Consider the following 18819-nt stretch of genomic DNA (forward strand, 5'->3'; position numbering starts at 1 on the left):
GCAGCTAGACTGGTGACTGGGAGTGGCCGCCGGGACCACATAACACCGGTTCTGAGAGATCTGCATTGGCTCCCAGTACGTTTCCGAGCACGATTCAAAGTGTTGGTGCTGACCTTTAAAGCCCTAAACGGCCTCGGTCCAGTATACCTGAAGGAGCGTCTCCACCCCCATCGTTCAGCCCAGACACTGAGATACAGCGCCGAGGGCCTTCTGGCGGTTCCCTCATTGTGAGAAGTGAGGTTACAGGGAACCAGACAGAGGGCCTTCTCGATAGTGGCGCCCGCCCTGTGGAACGCCCTCCCATCAGATGTCAAAGAGATAAATAATTACCTGACATTCAGAAGACATCTCAAGGCAGCCCTGTTCAGGGAAGTTTTTAATATGTAACGCTGTACTGTTTTTAACACTGATTGGGAGCCGCCCAGAGTGGCTGGGGAAACTCAGCCAGATGGGCGGGGTATAAATAATAAATTATTATTATTATTATTATTATTATTATTATTATTATTATTATTATTATTATTATTATTATTTCCTCTCAGCCTCCTCTTATCCAGGCTAAACTTACCCAGTTCCATCAACCTCATAAGGCTTGTTTTCTTGATCATCTTGCTCACCCTCCTCTGCACACATTCCAGCTTGTCAATTTTAAGCAGTCCCTTCAACTTCTGAAATTTGGGTGACTTGCAAAGGGCTCAGACTGGCTGTGTGTGCCTGTTCCCTCCTGGGTTCAGGCATGTGCAGCCAGGGAAAGTAGCCTCTTTTAGAGACAGCTGCATTTTGGAAGATTGGCTGTGTGAGGAACTTCTCCCACAGGCAGCTGATCCTTCCCAATGGCACCTTTCCCCCTCTCAGCCAGGTGAGTCCCAGACTACCTCAAAAGCCTAGATAGAGTGTGTGTAGCAATTTGGCACAGACTTGCACTAAAAGGGAAATGTGAGGGGTATATCTGAACTTGGGACAATAGTAGCAGAGGCCCAGGCAAAGGAAGCAGTATTTTCAGACACTGCTGAACAGCTGACTGGTTGTATCTGCAAAGCTCTGTGTCTTTGCCCCATGAATTTTGAAACCACACCAAGTGTTGCAAGGAAATTGAGTTAAAATGGACCGTGGGGTTTGGGAGAGGCTGGATCCAGTCCCCACCCCACCCCCAGCTTACTCTCCTTATAGTCACAGAGGTAGAGCTAAGAAGCCTAGACGAGTCCGACACAATCAGCACAAAGCAATCTATTTGATAAACTATCAACAGCACAGCTACCAATAGCACTACCTCACTGTCAGAACATCATTACAGGACTGAGAATATTGTGCTCCAAAGAGATCTCCCTGGTGGTCAACAGTCAGTGCTCATCACAGGTCATATATGCAAAATACTGAAATACGGTAAACTTCCTTGCTCAAAATTAAGTAATCAGGTATTGTGCTGTTGCAGTGGCTTTCAAATGACTACACAGACCTTTTCATTGCTGGGAGCAGGAGGAGCAGGAGGAGAGAAATCCTTACACAAGCTCCAAAGACAAGGCTGAAATGCATGCAGCCTACACAACGGATTAGAGAGGGTTGCTCTTATGTGCTGAGATTGGCTGCATCTTCCCCTTTGCAGAGGAGATTGCTTACACCATTATCATGCGTTTGAAAAAGGCGAGAGAACGTAAGCTGACATGTTTAAAGCAAAAATATTTAAAGCTTGATAGGATCTGAAGCGTGGACTCTCTTCTCTTCTCTCTCTTGCCGCACACATCTGTCAGGAAGCGGCAGTGTGCCTCTAATAACACAACCTGGCCTTTGTTTTCTCTTGTCATTTAGAATTACACTTAATGTACGGCTACCTGCTGAGACACTAAACAAGGCTCCTCTGCAGTTTTTTTTCCAGTCAGGGAGGCTCACTTCCCAAGCTTGAGGGTAGTCAGTCTAAAATATGTCTCTGAGGGCTCAAATTAGAAATTCCATGTCATCGAAGATGACTTAACACAGCCACTATTCATAAGGGTGCATTCTTTCCTCTATTAATTATGCCCCCTTTTTCCATCTCACCAATACTAGAGACACATCACTGTACATATTTAATGGAACATAACTAAAAATACATCAGAATTAATTAATGGCCATTCTGTCCCAGAATGTTCAAACTTACCAATGCTTTTGCCCCCTTAAAGACCAGCTGCTTTCTTGCTAGAAAATCTAGGAACAAAAAGGAAGAGGTTGCAATAAAGTATTATTTTCACAATATTCTTTTATATAGTGTATGTGTGGGGTTTTGTGTCAGCATCACTAGTTGGGTTTTTTATGTTGTATTTATTTTTTACAATATATAAAAGAAAAGCAGTGTTCAATGTACAGAGCAATATAAAATTATAATTCACAGTTCTTCTCTTGCCAAATGCTTAGCACCTGAGATGTCTCACCTTTGTTCAGAAGGGGCCCCCGTTGTCACACTGTTTCTCTGCACTCACAAAGCCAGCATGGTCTAGTGGACTAGGACTTCAGAGGCCAGGGTTCAAATCCCCACGCAGCTATGGAGCTCCCTTGGTGACCTTGGGCCAGTCACCACCCACTGAGGAGGGGGAAGATCTGTGTACATCACCTTGAGCTCCTCACGAGAAATAGGTGGGAGGCAAATGGAATAGAATTGTAATAAGCACCACCTCCTCTCACTGGATTCCCTTTCAAAACCGCTCCCTCCCTTTGCCATTTTGCCACATTTCTATCAAATGTGTTGCTTCAGCCCCAAATCTTCAGTCTTAAGCCACTCGACAAGCAAAACCTGCTACAGAATTGATATACTGTAAGACAACGAAAGCAACACGACTTACCTCAACCAGTACTGGTTCTGCACAAAGCAGTAATATGCTGAGAAGCTATTTTCACATCATGTGTTTAAAGGAAGACACTTGCTGGAACCAGTTGCCAGTTTCCCTTCTCACAGCAGCAAAAAGAGCAGTTTCCACCACCACCACCACCCCACCCCCATACATAGCATCATAGAATTGTTGAGTTGGAGGGGGCCGTGTGGGTCATCTAGTCCAACCCCTGCAGTGCAGAAATATTTCACCCTGAGGTGAAGAGTCTCATGCTCTGCGCACTGAGCTATCTGTCTGCCACAAGCTCCTGGCACTTTTGCTGCTGTGCTAGGGAGCTGGGGATGAAGAAACCTATGACAGCATTAACTCTACATGTTATTTGGAAATGTTTGGCATAGACATCACACATGAGATGGTGTGGAAAGACTCTGCTTGCATAAGACTGTACCCTGAAAGCACCTTCAAAACACACTATTTCCCTCAAGGAATTCTGGGCACTGCAGTTCACCCCTCCCCTCACCGAGTGTCAATGATTCCCAGAAACCCTTAACCAACTACAGTGCCCAGAACTCTTTGAGGGAAATATTGTGCTTTAAAGATATAATGTGCACACAATCTCTAGCATATGAGTATTGGAGCATAAATTATTATCATTATCCCAAACAGAAAAAGTACCTAAATCCCCCCCTCCCAACACACACACACACACACACACACACACACACACAGTTTTTTCACACCTTGGAAAATCCCCTTATTTCCCCCCCAACAACTGGGGGGGGGAGGGAATATCACTTAATTTATTTTCAGATTTATAGCAACACACCAGAAACACGTTTTTATGGCCACAATTAAACAAAATATCAGTGTATTTATTTCCCCCACCCAAATTGCTTCATGAATGTAATTTCCTTTTTAAAAGTTCTTTCCTTCTTTTTTATTGACAATTTTTATGAAATGCAATAACAATAAAACATCAGGCACTGTGTGGAAGGCCCAGTACATCTGTATTGCCAATTCCAGGAAGACGACATACAGCAGGTCACACACGAAAAATATATCCAAAGAAGATCCTGCTAAATTACGTCAAAGCAAAACAAAATGGGTTCTGGCCCTCTGGGTTTTCTTATACTAAACATGTTAACCATAGCAAATATTATGACATTTACATGAACTGTTAACTATTCCAGGTACAGAATGCAAAGCACGTAAAGGAGCATAAAATGCTTCCCTAAACCCAGCGGAGGTTCGCTCTCCAGGGGAGCCATGGCACTGCCCTACCACCTGGAATTACAAGCAACTCCTGAACAGTGGCGTAGCGTGGGTTGTCAGCACCCGGGGCAAGGCAAGTAATTTGCGCCCCCTAACCCGTGGATTTGCGCCCCCTAACCCATGGATTTGCACCCCCTAACCCTAACCCCCAGATGTTGCGCCCGGTGCGGCTGGCCCCCCCTGCACCCCCCACGCTACGCCACTGCTCCTGAAAGTCGCCCCCACAAATCAGAACAACCTTGAAGCCAAACCTGTCCTGCCCCACCCCAATTCATTATCTTTCCATTTGAACTCATAGAAGGACTCCTGGTGACATTTCCTGTCAATCAGAACTTAGCAATGCTCAGCCAAAACTTTTTTAAAAATCTTAATTATTGATTTTTCACTCCATGCCAAAACTATTGCTATTGCCAGGTGGTCCCTCCCACCCATCTCCAAGCAGAAAAATACATGGTTAGCAACCCCTAGGAATTCAGGGGGCCTTATTGGCATCGCCTCCTTCTCATGTCTCTTAACTGGGATTTGGAATAAATTAGGAAAGGAGTTTAATGTTAGGGTGTTGGCTTTGAAACTTTAGTAAACCTATCAGCCTAGATTGGTTTTTTTTGGGGGGGGGCATTAATAGTGAATTTATCCAGTGTTTGCTAAATTGTTGGCTTTTGTTATTCTGAAGTTACTGACATGTTCTGTATTTTGTATATCTGTATTTCCAGTTTTGAGGTTTTGCATGTTTGATGTGAGCTGCTTTGGGCACACCTCGTTGTGGGAAAATGGAAGGTAAGTAAAATCAATCAGTCAGTTGGAATCATTCATAAATTCTGGGCATTTTTTTCCTTTTTGGAAGAGGGAAATGTGAAGAGAATGGGTCAAATCTAGTAATCTAAATTATGCAAGCTGCTTGGGTCATTTAAAGCTGATTTGTCAGTGGAGGGGCATCTAAAAGCTCTGAAATCTGCAGGCAACAGAAATATTGTCTCTCAGTAAACCTGCCCTACAGGGCTGCTCTGAAGACACCAAGGGGAAGAAATAGAATCATGAATGGCATCTCTCCCAAATTGCTCAAGGTGCCATTCATGCTTCTCCTGTTGCCCATGCTGTCTTCAGAAGTTTATATTTCAGGCTTAAGTTACTGTTGTAGAATCATCTTATTAAATAAAAGCAGTTTTTCACCATGCCTGCCCCTGCTCATATTCTGTGGTGGATAGGAATGATTTCTTGGTATAATAGTTCCACCACCCTAGGCAGCAGCATGCTTTGAATTGATAGGATATTGCCTACACGTTTTCCTTTTCTGAAGCCAATGGCCAAGACTCTTGTCTTCACACTTAAATAAAATCCCTGCCCACTAGGGATCTTGGCACCTTATTTAAAACCCCTCATTTCTGTCACAGCCTCATTGTATGGTGCTCAGTACTTTCAAAGGGGTAGCCAACTAGCCATGGCTTCAGGAAAAAACTGAAACAATGGTGGAATCTACACACCTATAAAAACTGTTCCGAAAATGCTTTTTAAAAAAGGTGTTTAAAAAAATACCTTGAATTTTTCATACGGCTCACCATCGCCATCAAGTGTCACATTGTATATTGCACTTAAAACACACTTAAAATGTTTTATTTGCAGCTGTATAGCTGAGCCCAAAAGTCCAGTGCTGACCTAAAGCCTAGCAAATGTATTGTTCATTAAAATTTCACAGATAACCAAGAAAGATGAACCTGTGCTCTACTCTAATAAAGCTCATGCCATAATATATTCATTAAGTCTTCAAGGTGCTAGTGCATTTGTTGCTTCGCTAAAATTACAGTGTGTTGCTGGGTTGTGGTGGGGATTAAAGACTAGAAAACACTTTGGCAAATTTGAAATTCTGTTACCAAAAGTGGGATAGTGCAGATATATGAAGTCTGGGAGCATGGAGGGCCCCCTCCCTGCACACTCCACCCAGGCAAGCCTGTCCCAGAAGACAACCACAAATCGGCCTTGCTATGGACAAATGTTTGCAGGCATTGATTTCCCGACTGTGTCCCAGATTATGCTGCTGCTGATTGATTGATTGATTGATTGATTGGTAATTGATTCTAAACCTGGCCACACATAAGTCTCGTCCAGTTCAAAAGAGGGGGAGGCAGGCTGGAGAGATATGGAGAAATAATGTTTAAAAAGTATTACATTTATTTCCATCCCACCTTTCCTCCAAGGAGCTTAAGGTGGTGTTCACTGCATCTCCCTTTCGCCACGTTATTGACACAACAACCTATGAGGTTAGGATCACTAGTGGTCTTCATGGCCAGGTTCTCCCATGATTCATCTTGTTCCACCATCAGTGAATTCCACTGGGTGACCCTGTGTAAGGAGAGTTGCAATCCCCAAAATGGAACACTTTACTTCCATTGTATCTGCCAAAATATCACTATTGTAAACCTTCTGGAGTATAAGCCTTTCTAAACATCCTAGCAATAGTCCGAATGACACTGACGATAGAGGTAGACCCACTCATTTTCAAACATACCTTCGTAACCATAGGAGGTAAATGCTCGCTTTAAATTTAAAAGTCAGCTGTCTTTACAAAGCTGAATTCTGTACCCAACCACAATATTTGTGCTTTCTCATCTTCCCTGTGGGACCTGCAAGATACACACAGCCCTGCCAATAATGATCATGAAACCTTGTTGTAAGGTAAGAATAAAATGTCTACACTGGGTGTTTCTGGGAATTTAGCCATTATAAATCAATTGAATGTTCTTGCGTGTGTGTGTGTGTGTGTGTGTGTGTGTGTATATATATATGGGATAAATCAATTGTGATTTAGGTTTACAAGAGCTTATCTCAGTCTTCCAATCATTCTGATCTATGTGTGTTTCCTTGTTCCAGCTTCACTTTGAATTTCTGGTCCAAATCAATCACAAAACCTCCAAGCAAAACTCACTCAAAATGACCTTCTTTAAATTGTTTCCACCTGAAACCATAAATCTGCCAGTGTTGCTTCCAAAACAGCCCTGCACCAGTTGACAAATTCACAAATTTTAGCTCATCTTTTGACAGGTTTCTCCCGCTTCCAAAGTCTCAATGTCCCTGATGTTGCCACCTTGGCAATGGTCTGTCTCTGATCCACAGGCCTTCATAGCAGGCAGAGGAGTAAAAGCTCAAATGTCATTAGCCAAATGCAAGTCTACCAATATTGGCATTAAGCTTGTCAGTCTAAGCTCTCACCAAGACAATTTTTAGGCATAGCACAGACGGCAATGTGTACTCAGCATGATGACAGCTCCATGCAGCTGCCTAACCTGGTGTTCCTGGCTGCAATTACATAGGGTGAAAAGACCAGAAACACTAATCACAGGAAAAGGTGTGGTGCTGAGGTAGAAATTTACAAGATAATCCATTCAATTAATGTGCTTGCAATTTAGAAATGCACCATTTAGAACAGGTTTTGTGAAGGCAACCCTATCCTCTTTATGATGTTATAGGAATGGTTTTGCTCTACGTGGGGCTACTGTTACTCAAAAATTCAATACACATCCTGCATAATGCAGACAGAAAGCTGATCTTCACACCATTCCAAACGCATCTCAGCATTTCCAAAGAAAGCAAAGTCTTCCCCTCTGCTGGGTCACACTTGTGGAAACCACATCTGTCATGCCTCTCAGCCAAGCCAAACCCACGTGTTCCCCTTTGTTCCAGGTAGCTTGGATTTGTCTTCAGAAAATGCTTTTTTGCATACAGTTTTAGAAACCCGGTTATTGCTAGGTATGGGTCATTGAAAATTATAATAAGATATTATGAAATATTACATCACATAGCCATGAAGTGCAAGAGGTACAGCAAGTGATATTTCTAGCTGAAGCTGGACCTTTGCCCATGGACAGTGGGCACACACTGTTTGTACAAACCAAGTGGCCACAAGTGGGCAGTCAGGGGTCACCCAACCTGCTGCAATTCCACTCTATCCTCAACATTCCTTTATTGTACCCAGAGTGGCCAGGCAAATTATACTAAACTAAGTTCACACAGGTCCTGCTATCCACCCACTTGTTATCCAAAAATTCACTTATCTGAACTCACTACATGCACGGCTGATTCAGATATCCAAACAGCCAAAGTTTACCCACTTCTTTACTTTCTTTTTTGTTTGCACTTTGTTGATTGGTGGTAGCCATTTTCAGGCAGAATCCTTGGAAAGAGGGAGCAGGGGGAGAGATTAGACAAATCACGGAGCAGGAGAGATTGGCAAATCAATTTTTCCTTTGTCTCTCTTTTGCTAGTAGGCAGCAGCCATTCTAAGAAGAAACCGTGCAAAAAACGGGAGGGAGGAGGAGACAATGGATTAGAAATGTTCCCATAGAAATAATGGCAATGGTCAGCTCATTGTGCAAATGCACACCTGAAGAACAATTTCCTGGGACTGCATTGTGCTCAATAAGCGGGACCTGTGTGTACAGTGACAATTCACAACCGCAGTGAGTGACAGCAAGAGATGGGTGAATCAGTCAATTTCAGCTCTGATTTTCATTTTTCTAATCTTAAATTCAATTCAGTGGCATAGCATGGGTTGCCAAGTGCCTTGGGCTGTGTGGGGGAGTGGGTAGGAGGGAGGGAAGTGGACTGAATACACATGCACATTCAACTGCCTAACAGCATCCACATCACCCAGGGGATTGCAGCTGCAGAGTTAAGGAAAGAAGATTCACTTCATTGTCTGGAGAGGTCACTTCCTCGTTAACATGGAGAATCTGTTTTCAATGGAGCCCAGTGACAGAGGTGCACAACTGTATTGAGGCAGCACCGGGTATTGAAATTTTGCACCCCTAACAATTTTGCACCCAGGGCTACCACCCCTGTTCCCCCTACACACACTATGCCACTAATTCTACATTTCCACTAACTCCACATTTCAACATCAGCTTGAGATTTTTATTCGAAAAGGTTTTCTTGAAAATTCATCAACATTCCAATGTAAATTCCTCATAATATACATATTTGTATGTGGTTTTTGTCTAATATAATGCATTTTATTTTAACTGATAAATGCGTTTTCATACACACTTTACACTGCTAAATGCATCTTTGTGCACATAACCTGACTGGATAATTGCATTGCAAAATCTGAAGAACTGCAAATTCTGAAAGATCGCTGTATTCAAGTGCTCATTGTTTTGCAGACTGTGTATTAGGCAAGTTCACCTCTACATGCAAAGTGATTTGATTTATTCCCCCATCCCTAGTGACAGCACAAACTTCCTAGCTTTGCTATCTTAAGCTAATATCCAAGGCATTCAGGTACAACACAGAAGCAACATTTGCAATGCTGTAAGCAGTCTTGTCATTCGTTCGACTGTCAAACAGTTGTTATAAATATTTGAAACACTATGAAAACTGGAAACCTGTGTTCTATAATGTCAACTTCAACTGTCTGGAGAAAGATGTTGTCTGTCTCCCACTCAGCCCTGCAAGATATAGTGGTTCCTTACCATTTTACTCAAGGAAAGAAGGCTCTCCTTAGATTTCCTTTTATTTTAAACAAATTATGGGGTTGTTGATTTGTAGGGAGTCAGAAGGTGATGGTCAATGCAGCATGTTGACTCAGAGTTAAATCCATGGGGCTTACTCCCAGGTAAACATGATTAGGAATGAGGATTTAGTTTCAGCTATTATATTCCTATGTAAAAAAAAAAATGTGTATCTTTTAGTGACTGACACTACAAATAGGGTTGTTTTTTTCCTGCTTAGAAAAAGTAAGAACAAGTCAGAACCTGTCTCCCTGGATCTTTCACAGTTTTTACTCATGTTACAGTGAAATTTAGGAGGAAAGGAATAGTGTAGATGACAAAATAGAAATCTCCAATAGTTTTAGCCCCTTCCCCTTCCTTGAACGTGTGCTGTTCTCTGAAGTGACCTTTTTGCCTTTTGTGATGAGGTCAAAAAACTTGCTGTCGATTATGATTAATGATCCATCAGCAGTGACAGAAACCCAGCCACCCTTTCCGGAGTGCAGTGTGGCCGTCTTAGTGGGCTTTCACTGCGCCAGCAAAGAGTTCTGTCTACAGCAATCAGTAGCTTCAATTTCAGGATGGCAGCCTTGCATTTCTTTCTTGGAAAAAAATCATATTCTGAGAAGTACAGGAGGCATGGCTGTAAAGAGGGGATAGAGCTATATAAAAAAGACTTTTTGTACCAATTAGCAAAATATAGAATAATGAATAATTAAACCCTTAATAATGTAATCCTCTTAAAAGCATAGAACAGCTATGCAAAAAAGATTAAGCACTTAACAGCTTTCCTGTGCAATGAAAATGGTATAAGGAATAGGAACCATTGCCCTATCATTTTTCTTCTTCCTCTTAAAAAAGAAAGAAAGATTTGAAGGTCATTAATTGAATTAAAGTTAATATATACATATTTTTAAATTATTCAGACAACAAAGCAGGTGACATTGAACAAAGAAAAATATGCACTACAACATCATGTTGACTAAAACTGTGTGATGGAAACTATGTCTTAGTTGGCTTGTATCCTGGAAAAGGGAGTTATTTATTTATTTTAACTCCTCTTTTCTTCATAAAACAAACCCAAAGCAGCTTACAAGGAAGTTCATAAAAGAAATAAAATCCAATTAAGGTTCCTAGTGCCATAAAACCAAAAGCAAGGTGAATCAATTCAGCATAAAAACAGAGAGGCAGGTATGGTGCAGTACATCAGCTGGTCCACTTGAATCCAATGGTTCAACCCCAAGCACAAGCAGTGCTCTGAGCAAGTTCCCCGGCAGAAAGATGGTCATGAGGCACTTGCCAAAGGAGCATCCTACTTGCTGGGCATGTATGCTTCCTCGCCCAACTCTACCCTAACTTCTATTTCCCAAGGAAGAGAAGGGACTAACAACTCATCTATTTTCTCAGCGTGTGTGTGTGTGCATGCACACACAGACACACACAGCTGCCAAGGGGGGGGGGGTTCATGTAAGGATCAAGTTGAAACATGTGCAGCTCTCTGGTTTGGTTTGTTGAGATGAAGATTCTTCCATCACTTTTTAAATTGTATATATTTCAGCTCAAACGTTTTGGTAGTTGTGAGAGTGAGCCTGGGCTTTTTCTGCCACCATCCATCTTTATCTGCCAGTTTCACAATGGTGCTTTCACTAGCACCCATCATTCCCCTGCCCTCTGGAATGCCTCATGTGAACACTAGTATGCTACAGAGCCTCATACTACCAGCATGAGTTTCACCAATCTGCGGGAGGCAGTGGAAGACAGAAGTGCCTGGCGTGCTCTGGTCCATGGGGTCACGAAGAGTCGGACATGACTAAATGACTAAACAACAACAACAACATTTCTGAGAGAAAAAACAATGGCTGCCAGCCACTGGGATGAGTGTGCCCCACTGCCACAGAAGCCAGCCCTTTCAACGCCACCTCTCTCCCCTCACACATAAGTGGGTATAGGATTTGCATTTTCCTATAGTCTGCAACATTTTAAAATAAATAATAGGGCATGATACAGTCATAATTCAGTCACTTTAAGGACCCACATGTTTCAGTGAGAAAGACTGGCATGCACTCAACTCCACTGAAACCACTGAAACTTCAAAATAGAGGTGGCTCTCCAGAGTGTAGCTGAACTACAGCTCCCATAATTTCTGATCATTGGCCATATTGGCTGGGGCTCAAGGAAGTGCAGAATAGAAAAGAGAAGTGGCTTCAGAAATAGAATTGCATAACCTCCAACATTTCTCTGGCCACTATGGGAGGCTTCCAATATTTATAGAAACATAATAAAAACTAAACATTTAAAAAACTTCCCTACACAGAGGTGTCTTCAGATATCTTCTAAAGGTTGTATAGTTACTTATCTCTTTGGCTCAGGGATCGCATAACTCCATACCCTCCAACATTTCTCAGAGGAAAATAGAGATGTCCTAAGGAAAAGCGGGACATTCTGGGATCAAATCAGAAACTGGGGCAACTTCTGTAAATCCAGGACTGTCCCTGGAAAACAGGGAAGGTCTGGAATTGGGAAGGTGAAAAGAGAGCTTAGTAGTTGCTCAGGGTGTAAAGGAGAACATCAGCACTGTTATTGTGGGCTGGTGAATGGAGTGAGCACCATGGCAGAGTTGCCCCTACCAGTATATACATAATCTTCTTCTGGATAGACCATGATGAGCTTCTCAAGAAAAACATGGGGCAGCTGAGTTATTTGCAGCAGAATACTACCTTCAAAGAGCTGTGCTTTAATCTGATAATATGATCTCACAGAACCTTTCTCCCTGTTGCGCAAGCCTCTCCTACGGCGCACTTCCCCTAGCGTACAGGAAAATGCTAGGATATGTACTGAAGGCTCGTTCCCTGGCCTTGACACATACGGAACATCCCCTTTAACTAAATGGAATGACAGGAAGAGAGAGGAGGAAGCCGTGACAGGGTAATGAGAATTTTTAGCATTGAGGGGGAAATGGCCTTCATAAAACAAGGACAAACAACCCTGCAGCTTAAATTACCCCCACATAAAATTCAAAGTAAGACTCAGCATGTAATAAAACATGAGTATCTTTACTGCCAGCATAATCTTAACTAATCACTTCTTATATTATTTCTACACTCTCAGTATTTCATCAGCACTAAACAGAATAACAGCAAGACCACTCTAGTTTTCTTGGTTCCTCCCTTCAATTAAAAATAACAAAGAGTCTTGTGGCACCTTAAAGACACAATTTTGTTGTGGCGTGAGCTTTTGTGAATGACGGTCTACTTTCACTGGATGCATGAAGAGCTATCCTCAGGATGAAATGGACTATGGGCCATAAAAGCTTATGCCATAATAAATTTGTTTGTCTTGCTCCCACAAGTCTTTTTATTCTTTTTGCTACATGAGACTAACATACCTACCCTTCTGTGGATTGATTCATCAAGCATTTCATGAAGATTTGTACTTATGTCTCAGCTGCTCCGTACATAGAATCCTCTTCCCAGAACCCTGGAGTAACCATGGTGCTAAACTGCAAAGTAGGAACCTTCAACGAGTAGTAATGCCTGCAGTGTTGTGTGCCTAACTCTCCACAGAATTCCCGCTCAGTAGAAATCAAGAAGGCAGCATCCATAGCAAGTTTCAGGTGCCGGGTGAAAATGATTTTCTTTCAGGAGGCCTTTGTACCATGATCACTTTGCTAATGTTTCTATTTTATGATGTTTTAAAGTTTGTGTACTGTATGTTTTATTTTTTCTGTAAGCCATTTTGAGATATATAGTGAAAAGTGGGGTATAGATTCCTCAATTAATTACTGGGATGTTTTCCTGTACAGTGTCAATCAGGCATACCTTCCAACACAACACACTCCATATCCAGGAAGCCATCTTCCAGGTCTGCACTTCCATGTGCGTCATGTGACACACGCAAAATTGCAGGCCCCCCCCAAAAAAAACACTTTTCTGGCACAGCACCCCAAAACATGCATTCTAGGGTGACGTGCAATATTGCAGCCCCCAGAAAAATGAGCAGTGATCTCTCACAACACCCCAAAATGTGTGTTCTGAGGCACCATGCCCCACAAAAGTGCAGCCTGAAACCATGCAAGATTGCAGCAGCCATTTTGGCCCCTGTTCTCTTGCAAGAAAAACTGGAATGTCCTGTTTTTTCTGGGGCAGTTGATGGATATGATCTGGCTCTGTAAGAATAGTGACCTGTCCTGCAAACCTGCACAGCTTTAACCTCCTTGCAACCCAGAATGTAGTGATCACATGCTTGCCTCATAAATGCCTTCAAGTTTCTGGTTATGGGGGAAATTAAAGAAGCTTCATGGCCTGTTCAATACGATCCTGATTTGTTTGTTTTTTACACTGTGAACTATTTGAATACGGTCCTATCAGACATTTCTCTGAGAACAAGAGACCTCCCACGTTTCTGAAAATTCTTGGGACTGGGTGTTGGGATAGAGTTGACATTGAATTTTCCAGTTTAAACCTAAATCGAAAACAGTTATTTACATGATGCTAGGTGGACAAAATACTTACTAATGGTTACATTTATTGTTCTCTCTGCCCTGGTAAATTGATGATAGCATATTTCACAAACACCACCTTGGGACAAAATCGCTCAGAACATTAATGGAGCTCTACATTTGCCAAACTTTTTTGTTCAATATGCAGCCCGGGCTATTGCTTGCTCGCATTATGTATCATTACTCTGAGTGTGTGTCTTATCAGCAGCTCCAGTTGTTGGGAGACGATTGGAATTAAGCACAGAACACAGCTTTATTATTTATCTTACATGCTTTATTCCTTCTAGATTTTCAGCTTATAAGCTTCTTTCTTCAGCTCAGAATTGGATATATCACCAAGCATTGTAAAAAAATTACATCTTGTGCTTTTTCTTTTCTTTTCGGTATTTGTTCCCAAATTGGATTGAAAACAAAGTATGTTTTTTAATTAAAGCTCCATCGCACTCTAGACACCCCTCCCCTATCTTCTTCATGTGCTGGAATTTCTGATCACTTGTGAGGATTTTGCAAAGGTCTCAAGCGGTGGTGTTCACTAAGCCTCTAGCACAACTTCAATACCTTTTATATGCTAGCAGAGGCTGTAGTAATCACTGTACATTACGGAGTTCATACAGCTTGAAAGTTATAGCCAGCTTTCCTTAAACCCAAACCTAATAAAAAGCTATAGCATTTTAAGTGGACGTTACTGTATGACACTGATCCCCAAACTTCTGAGAGCTGAAACCCTCTTTTCTCCAAATTAAAATTGGAGGCATGCTTTAATCTGATGTCTGGAGAGGTTTACATGAATAGTTCATGAATGATGTGGAGATGCAGAAACATCTCCTCCCTCCCCACTGTGGAAGGGTGAGCATTTCAGAAGGCAAGGTGGCCAGCCCCCCCCCCACTGCCCCTGGGATGACAGCATTGCCTTTACAAAAGAGAAAGGAGAGGTTCTTGACTATCTTCTCTAAGAGGGGGGCACATACCCACACCTGTTTTAAGAGTGCCTCCAGAATGAAAAAGGACAAATCCAGAGCAATGGCTTAAATTACACACTTCTAAAGTGAGTAATTATCTCTGCAGGGAAAACTATAGCAACCCCATCAGACCCAATGCAGAGATGTAATGAAATAAGCCACCCTCAAAGGCAAGAATTCAAGGGCTGCTTGAAATGGAGCCACACCTCAATAAGCAGTCAGATTTGATTACAAGTGCTATGATCCGTCTGCCAGATGCAAAGGACAGCATTCCAAGTTGGGTCTGAATCTCTCATAGCCAACAAACAGTTCACCATCCTCAGAAGCAAGCAGCTCAGAAAATGCTGCTAACTTGTAAATTTTCTGCTTGTTATCTGTGCAAATTTCATACTTTCGGGACAGGAAAGTGGCACAAGGGGGAAGTTGAATTGCTCTCCCTTCACCTGGGAAGGCATGTTGCAAATACATCCTTAGATTCTCTACAAACAGGGTAAGGTAAAGGCAAAGAGGTAAAGGACCCCTGGACAGTTAAGTCCAGTCAAAGGCAACTTTGGGGTGCGGCACTCCTCTCACTTCAGGCCGAGGGAGCCGGGGTTTGTCCACAGACAGCTTTCCGGGTCATGTGGCCAGCAGGACTAAACTGCTTCTGGTGCAACAGGACACCGTGTGAGTGCCAGAGCACACAGAAATGCTGGCAAACAGTGAACACAAAGCGGGGCATACAATAAATTCTACTATTTTTGTTCAAATGAACTGTGTTTTTATGCTGATGGTGCCAACTTGATCAAACCACAAACACAGTATGATATCGTGGGTCAAACAAATTAACCATTTGGAAATACATTAAAAGAAACCTGGGCATCAAAACTTCCTTTTCCATCTGAATAAACATTTTTCACATCTTAGCATTTTCTGCTTGGCTTACTTCTAATGAAATTGTATACAAGGTGAAAATAGAAAATATGACCCTTTGTGTCTTTTTCTGTCTTAATATCTCTAATTATACATTTTGGGGAAGTAATTACCAAAGTATAAGGAATTCCAGAATTGCTATAAAATCAGCTTACAGGATACCAAGTGCACACACTTACCGTATTTTTTGCACCATAACACTCACTTTTTCCCTCCTAGAAAGTAAGGGGAAATGTCTGTGCGTGTTATGGAGCGAATGCCTACAGGGGGGGGGGATCTGCTGCAGTCATGAGCAGAGGATCCATGGTCCCCCTTCCTTCCCTCCTCCATGGCTCGTTTTGAAACAGCGGCTCCTGTCTGGTTGGCTGCTTTAAACTGTGCTCTATGTACCTCTCTCCTCCCCACTCAGCTCGCTAAATAGCAGCAAAACTTTTCAGCTCTCTAAGCCGGGGAGGAGGGAGAGAAGCAGAGCCTGCTTGTTTTAAAGGAGCAAACCGGGAGAGGAGAGGAGCCTTCTCCCCTTATACCCCTCTTCTGAATTATTAGCAGCATCCTTCTCCACACACCCCACGCATGCTCCTTGTCCCTTGAGTGCTTTTCCTTCCCTCCCCACTTAAAACGTGGTTACAAAGCACGGATTCACATGGATCCTCAGGATTTTTGCATTGGGCTACCCCAAACTCACCGTCAGATCACATGTCTGTGGCCACAGCATGAACCACAAAAATCATACATCCAGTTTCGTTTAGAATATTTTTTTTCTTGTTTTCCTCCTCTATAAACTACGTGCGTGTTATGGTTAGGTGCGTGTTATAGAGCGAAAAATACGGTATATAAGATTGGGAAGAAGGATTTAGTTTCTGGTCTATGCCACTTTTGCATATGTTCAAGTTGGTTGTATCCAGCTTCCACAGTAACCTATGAATATGTTTATAAAATCTGCAAGAAAATTTGCATTTAAATACCTTTACATATACATATTTTTGAACTTTTTACTGAAAATACACTTTTAAAAAAACAATTTCAATGCATTTTTGAACCAGAAACTGTATCACAAAATTCAGTTTGCTAGCTGTATATGATTGAGAAAATAACAATAGGATAAAACTGTATTGTTTTGATGATTCCATTTTCTTTTGAACCTATGGCCTAGCTCAGGGGTCAGCAACCTTTTTCAGCCCTGGGCCGGTCCACCGTCCCTCAGACCATGTGGCGGGCAGGATGATATTTTGAGGGGGGGGATGAACGAACTCCTATGTCCCACAAATAACCCAGAGATGCATTTTAAATAAACGGACACATTCTACTCACGTAAAAACACGCTGATTCCCGGACCGTCTGTGGGCCAGATTGAGAAGGTCATTGGGCTGCATCTGGGCCCCAGGCCTTAGGTTGCCGACCCCTGGTCTAGCTAATTTGGAAATGCCTGGGCCTGGCTTGTACAGTATAGAACTAGTTGTTTTCAGGTACTATATGTAACAGATGGTCGTTCTGGAAAACTGGTGGAATGCATGGGCATTAAACATGGAAAGAGAAACAGTAGGCATGGCAATTGTGATTAATCTTGAATTATTTTGTAGATATTGGTTATTGGGAGACATTTAATGAAAACGAAAATTAGCCAAAGTCTCAACAAAGAAAGACGTTGAAAAATGATTATATATAATCACATGATATTATGATGAGGGCTGGTCTGAAGAGCTAAAGGATTTTGATTGGATCAGGATGACAATATTGGGTTGCAACTGCTAAGATTGCCATGATCTTTTGATTAGTGAATAGAAGTCGTTGTGTAATTTGTAAGTGTATAAAAAACACTGCTTTGGGGGGGGCATGGTTCTTCACAGCCTCCTTCTTATTTTTGAGGATGTCCCTCAAAAAAATAATGTCCTTCTCTTTTCATTTGGAGCCTACATCCTTGTCTTTTGGGTTTCTCTAAGGGATACCGCCAGTCTAGGAACCCCTTTTAAATTTCTTCAACCTGTTCTGGTATGTAACAGGGGGTGCTTCATATCAGGTTGCTTCATATTAGAATTGACAAATAATAAATAATTCACACATCACTAAGCATAGTACAGGGCCTTTGGCAGAGATTGCCAGGATTAAACCTTAACTTAAGGCTACCAGAATTTTTTTCAATGAATCCGGGGACACTTTTCAACTTCCTACTAAATAGATGGATTTTGTCAGGGGACTAATTTGTACATCCGGGGACTGTCCCTGGGAAACAGGGACATCTGGTAACCTTACCTTAACTGAAACTGCTCACAGCCAAGTGCAGGTATTAATATTTCACATCTGTAAGCAATAGAATGAATAAAAACTGACTTTTCTTGAAAGAAAAATTGTCCAGTCCAAAAATATGGTTCAAAGGTTTTACTAACAGAACTCGTTCCAAAGCAGACACAAAAGCAAAAAAAAGTTACATCCAAATAGTTGCATACTATCATGTACTGGTCTAAGCACAGCTACAGCATCTTAGAAATATTAAATATCAAACAGAGCTGGGGGGGGGGCTCAGTCTCTACCACAGTCTGCATTCCAGCCTGGAGAGAAATCATTAGCACACCTTCTTATTTCGTGGCTTGAAGACCACTCTCACAAAAATGGAGATTTGCGACTGAATATCCCTCCCATGTAATCTAAAGTTAAACACCACATGAAAAAAACAGAGATACATTCTCAGTTAATTATCAACCTATCAGGCACTCAGAGAGCCTTACTTAGCTTCAGTGGAATTGAAATGAATTTTCTGCAGCAGTTTTTGCAGCACATACCTCTTTCTGAAGTTTTTATTATTTATAAAATTTGTATACTGCCCTCTATCTTTAGATCCATTGGCTTTACAGAACAATTCTATAGCAAGATCTGCTGAGAGGCGCAGGTTACGATCCAGT

At 42.0% G+C, this 18819-nt stretch overlaps 2 long non-coding RNA genes across 2 annotated transcripts in view; both read right to left on the minus strand.

The window, feature by feature from the left end:
* The window catches only part of LOC310706108, a 29113-nt gene extending 26524 nt beyond the window's left edge, over nucleotides 1-2589 (minus strand). Inside the window, exons 1-2 of the long non-coding RNA XR_014525682.1 lie at nucleotides 2406-2589; nucleotides 2135-2181 (exon numbers count right to left, since the gene is read on the minus strand). This is a non-coding gene — a long non-coding RNA (uncharacterized lncRNA). The remainder of the gene's footprint in view (nucleotides 1-2134; nucleotides 2182-2405) is intronic.
* LOC310706086 overlaps nucleotides 1-18819 on the minus strand; it is a 1025148-nt gene that overhangs the window by 167986 nt on the left and 838343 nt on the right. The window lies entirely within an intron of this gene.

This window comes from Podarcis liolepis (genome assembly GCF_965112155.1).
Source record: "Podarcis liolepis genome assembly, chromosome: 4".
Classification (NCBI taxonomy): domain Eukaryota; kingdom Metazoa; phylum Chordata; class Lepidosauria; order Squamata; family Lacertidae; genus Podarcis; species Podarcis liolepis.